Source organism: Myotis davidii, unplaced genomic scaffold (genome assembly GCF_000327345.1).
Source record: "Myotis davidii unplaced genomic scaffold, ASM32734v1 scaffold963, whole genome shotgun sequence".
NCBI lineage: Eukaryota > Metazoa > Chordata > Mammalia > Chiroptera > Vespertilionidae > Myotis > Myotis davidii.
Window position 1 is genome coordinate 1,808,421 of NW_006294116.1, and position 6,000 is coordinate 1,814,420.

Here is a 6,000-nt window from a genome sequence, read left to right on the forward strand (position 1 = left end):
TTAGCTTCAGTGAAAATGCCTATTTTAATCACCGGGTACATAAAACATGGTGGTACGGATTTAGATAGCATAATGCAGTTGCTTAAAAGTGATATGAACCTTAAAGTTTTCTCATGTTTACAGATGAGAAGTGTTTCAGCATCTAGGGACTCATTGAGATGGAAGGCAGTGATTCTTTAACTCTTTCACTTTAACCTTGATGAAAATGAAAACGTGACTGAACTATAGACTTTGTTTTAGCATACATTTACTAATAGTAAAGATCTTAGTAAAGATCTTTACTATTTCAAATATAGTTTTAAGTAGATTATTTTCTGATACTGTTCTTTTTAAAGTGAAAGTGGACTATACAGAGAGGACTCGTTATTAATAAAAAAACAAAATGGATTAAAGAATGGATCCCTGGAGGGGGAAGAAGATGGCGGCGATATAGGCAGACTCAAATTATATTTACAGCCAACACATTGAAACAAATAGATCTATAGTTGACCCTTGAACAATGCTGGAGTCACTGGCCCTGACCTCATGCATTCTAAGATCCACGTATAATTTTTGACCCTTTCCCAAAGTATAGTCATCCCTCAATATCTGTGGGGATTGACCCCAAGGGATACCAAAATCTGGCTGTGCTCCAGTCCCTTATATAAAATGGCCCTCTGCAGTCTCAGGCTCCCAACCATGAATGGAAAACACTGTTTTCGATCTACAGTTGGTTGAATCTACAGAGGCAAAACCTAGAAATATGGAGGGCTGACAGTATATTTATTGAGACAAATCTGCGTATTAGTCTATATATAACAACTCAACCAAATTGTAATAAGAAAGCAGCTTTATGACATAAACAAATGAGCATAGCTAGACTCCCATAAAACTTCATGTAAAAAGCAGGCAGCAGGCCAGATGTGGGTCTTGACCTGGCCTGTCACACTGCTGTAGAGTGTGGTGATGCACATATCATGAGAAGGCACTGTGCGGTCAGGAGCATTCGTTTTGAGAGCTCGAATACACAGTCTATATCTCACCTCTTTACTTATTAGCTGAATGACCCTAGGCATGTTAAGCTCAGGAGATAATAATATTAACATATCACTTAGGTTTGTTGAAAGCATTAAATGTGTTAATATGCTAAAAATGCATGAAAAAGTCCTACTGGAGTGGCTCAATTGGTTGGGCTTTATCCTGTGCATCAAAGGGCTGCCGGTTTGATTCCTGGTCAGGGCACATGCCTGGGTTTTTGGGTTCAGTCGCTGGTCGGGTCACAGACAGAGAGCAGCCGATCGATGTTTCTCACATCGATGTCACCCTCGCATTCTCCCTTCCTTTCTCTAAGTGTGTCCTTGGATAAGGATTAAAAAATAAATCTATAATAATAAAAGCATAATATGCAAATTGACCGAACAACCGAACAGCAGAACAACTGTCCGGATGACCTTCCAGACGACCACACAATGACATGCACTGGCACCAGGACAGCCAAGGCGGGTGCGATACTATTGGTTGGGGGGCCCTGCCATTGCCCCATGATTGCCCCACAGAAGGAGGCCCAGGCTACCCAGCCAGCAGCACTGCAGCAGGCGGGCAGGGTCTCCCTCTGCTGGGTGATCGATCTGGGGGCTCCTGTAATCAATCACCCCATAGAGGGAAGCCCAGGACAGACAAGCGATCAAACCCCACACCTGTCGCCCGCAGAAAGAGGTGACCGGTGGCAGGGGAAAGGGGGCCAGTGTCACACAGATGGCAAGCAGTGGCAGTGGTGGGGGTGGGACCAGCTGCTGGCAGCTGGGGGAAGGAAAGCCCTGATAGGCCCTGATCACCGGCCAGGCCTAGGTACCCTACACAAGGAGTTCCGGATTGTGAGAGGGCACAGGCCAGGCTGAGGGACACCCACCACCCCCATGCACAAACTTCATGCACTGGGCCTCTAGTAAATAAATAAAATGCTTGAAACCATGTTGGACACATAGCAATACAGAATATGTAATAGTTATTTTTATTATCACAAAGTCTGAGGACAACTCGTGAAATAAATAACATTTATTTAGCCATTAGGCAAAAAACTGAATTCAAAACCCGAATTCAAATCTTAGATCTATAACAATTTAGGAATATTATTTTATTCACATTTATTCAATGTCTTTGATGAATATTAGATTACCTCACATATAATAAGAGGATAAAAATTCTTACAGATTTTATCATGAAGATTACATATAAATTGTGTTTGGCAAAGGAAATTTCTACATAAATGTTAGTTTCCTAATGTTTGCTGAAATAAAAGTCTTTTATTTTTTTAATATTTTTTATTGATTTCAGAAAGGAAGGGAGAGTGTGAGAGAGATAAAAACATCAATGATGAGAGAGAATCACTAATTGGCTGCCTCTTGCACACACCCCGCTGGGAATGAAGCCTGAAACCCCGCATGTGCCCTTGACCAGATTCAAACCTGGGACCCTTCAGTCCATGAGCCAATGCTCTATCCACAGAGCCAAACCAGCTAGGGCTGAAAGTCTATTTTAAAGTGATTTTCTTATAGGGAATTCTATATTACTGAAGTGATTTTCTTAGCTTCTGTTTGCAGCCAACATATAAACAATTTTAGTGCATCTATATCTTTTCCCACACAATTTAGCTTTCCCTCAAAGTGGCACTTTGTTTAAAGCATTATTTTAATAATGTAATCTAGGATGGAATTTAATTCTTATTCACTGTTACCTTAAATGATATTATAATATTTATTTCTTATTTAGGGCTTTGTGAATAGCTCAGTCAGCATATTGCTTTCATTTAACTATTGAATATCTGCCATGGTTTGAAAATGTGGTTGTAAATAAGGTGTGGTCTAATTCAGTATCTGCTGAAAGTTCTCTGTTCAAATATGCCTCTATTGTATTTGAAATCGAAGGCTGTTTGAAACCTATGGCTGATTTTCTAATATCATAAGGTGTCTCCATTTACTACACATTATTGAAAAATTATTTAGCAACTTTAGAAATTTCCTTCACTGGGGAGATTTCAAATTTAATTGCTACTGGAGAGATAATTACAACTTGTAAATATTATTAAATTATTTATCTGGACATTTATTTTCATTTAATTGATACCTAATATTATCCATCTTACTGGCAAATTGCTTAGTACTTACCAAAGTTATATGTTCTTGCCTTCAAGAAACCTTTGGAAAAGAAAACAATTTTTGGTAATGAATAGTGAACAAAAAAAGCACTTAATAATACTTTGGATACATGTAATTGGTGGCACTGATTTTGAGAGCAAACGCACTGCAGGTAACATCTACATCTCTGTGCATACAGCAAATATAGGAATTTATTATTGAAAGATAGTCACACAATGTAATAACTCAAATATGCATTTGATATATTGCAATATTAGAGAATGGAAGAGATACCAGGACACCAGGTATATATATGTGTATGTGTGTGTGCATGCACACAAGTACCAGGGTGGGTTGGGGGTTGTTGAGTGTATGTATTCACATGTATTGGGGTTGGGACCATGGCTGGGTAGCTCAGTTGGTTAGGGCATCATCCCAATATGCCAAGGTGCCAAGGTTGCGGTTTTGGCCCTAGTTAAGGCACATGTAAGAATCAACCATTAAATACATAAATAAGTGGGACAACAAATCAATGTTTCTCTCTCTCAAATCAATAATGAAAAAAAATTTAATAGGTACAGAAAGCAGACACCCTGAATGTGTAGTAGTCATCTGTTTGCTTCCTTCCTGTCAGATTAAATCTGGCCATTAAAGATCACACAACCTTCCCAAAAGTCGTGAGATGCTCCTAGAAAGCAGCACACCTGCATTCACAGTCTTTACTTGTCAGTTATTGTCTTATCTACTTTTCTCCACTAGATCCACTTAATTTACTATTCCTGTAGGCTTTTTGGCTCTTTCACTGAGCCAAACACTGTTGTATCCTGTGCATTGATCTCTCTCCCCTTCAGTAGTAAAGCAAAGAATAGACTACTTTTTAATGACCAAGTCTCCCTCTCTGATTAGCTCTAGGGCATTTCCTTTTGGATTACCTTAAGGAAATTCTAGATTTATTTGGCTACACAAAGTAGGAGTGATCTGGATTCCACCTTATTCTCATAAACTACCTCCTCACACAGAACTTATCATTTCCTGACACTCTCCACCTCCTCCCTCACCCCACTACACACACCTTTTTATTTAAATCACAGCCCAATATAAGTGTGCTTTATTTCTGATATGTTTTCATCACTGTTTCAGATATCCATGGTCGCTCGGCTATTCTTGTTTACCCCGAAATTGAATTCCTGTTCATGAGATAATAAGCAAGCATTTAGCTTTAATTAAGATAACTTATTATAATGAGAAGTATTTTCCTTAACAGCACCATTTCAGTAGCTGTTCATGGTCGTTTAGCATCTATTTTCCTGATTTTAAGCTGCTTTGAGGCTTTTACTAACTGTGTATAAAGTGAGTCAAGTTGACAACCTGCCACGAGCACCATGGAACTTTATTCTTTATACTAGCCCTAAAAATTTAAATATAAGACATTGGAACACAAACTAACATAGCTTTCCCCCCAAAAATGTATGCTGTGTATTTGTAAGGTAAGTAATATGAATGCAATGGAGTGAATATTTAGTAATAATAAATCATTATGAAAAAATGAGATCCATTTTGACAATTTAAAAATAGTATTGATTGTACATGAAATTTTTCTTTAAAAGTAATACTTATTGTAGAAGGAAAATAACAAGTAAAATCCAGATATGGTTTATTTTATATTTGGCTACTACAAGCTCAAATGGACTTACATAATCGTCCTAGGACTTTGGGAGGCAAAGTAGAGTAAGTTCAAGATAGTGAAAAATCTGGATGGAAAAAAGATTAGCAATCAATAAGTAATAACCAATGTTATTTGGCTTGTGATAGTTGTAATTTTGGTAAAAAGAAATGATGATACCTGTATTCAGAATCTAAGTGGAGAAGATAGGAATAATAAATCACTTTTTAAATAAAATATTTTATATGACATTTTAATTATGCCTACATTTCTGAAGAGAATTTTTTGTTTTATTGACTAATTTCTTAAGCTTTGCATTTATTTTTTATATTCAATATTTGGTTTATAAATGGCATTTTATATTATAGGCCCATTACTATATCTTATACAATTCAATGTATAGAGAGACTTTTGTTTAGTTTTTCCACAAATATCCTTGAATAAAAGTCTCTGAGGCTACAAAAAGAAAGAATGAAAACAGGAGGGAAAGAAGAATAGAAGGAAGGAGGAAAGACAGGGCTGCCTTCAGGAAAGATATATAAAAGTTTCTCCCTTCATCTGCTGATGGGCACTTACTTAGGTTGTTTCCAAATCTTAGCTATTATAAATTGTGCTGCTATGAACATGGTGCATATATCCTTTCTGATTGGTGTTTCTAGTTTCTTGGGATATATTCCTAGAAGTGGGATAACAGGGTCAAATGAGAATTCCATTTTTAACTTTTTGAGGAAATGTTATACTCAGTGGACTGTCTTCCACAGTGGCTGCACCAGTCTGCATTCCCACCAGCAGTGCACGAGGGTTCCTATTACCCAACATCTTCGCCAGCACTTGTCATCTGTTGATTTGTTGATGATAGCCATTCTGACAGGTGTGAGATGATACCACATTGTCGTTTTGATTTGCATCTCTCAGATGATTAGTGACTTTGAACATGTTTTCATATGTCTCTTAGCCATCTGTATGTCCTTTTTCAAAAAGTGTCTATTTAGGTCCTTTTTGATTGGATTATCTTCCTTTTGTTAAGTTGTATGAGTTTCCTATAAATGTTGGAGATTAGGCCCTTATCAGATATAACATTGGCAAATATGTTTTCCCACACAGTGGGTTTTCTCGTTGGTTTGTTGATGGTTTCTTTTGCTGTGCAGAAGCTTTTTATTTTGATGTAGTTCCATTTGTTTATTTTCTCCTTAGTTTCCTTTGTCCTAGGGGCTGTATTGGTAA

At 37.4% G+C, this 6,000-nt stretch overlaps 1 protein-coding gene across 1 annotated transcript in view; it reads left to right on the forward strand.

Moving 5' to 3' along the window:
• The window catches only part of CCSER1 (coiled-coil serine rich protein 1), a 666,528-nt gene that overhangs the window by 418,607 nt on the left and 241,921 nt on the right, over positions 1–6,000 (forward strand). The window lies entirely within an intron of this gene.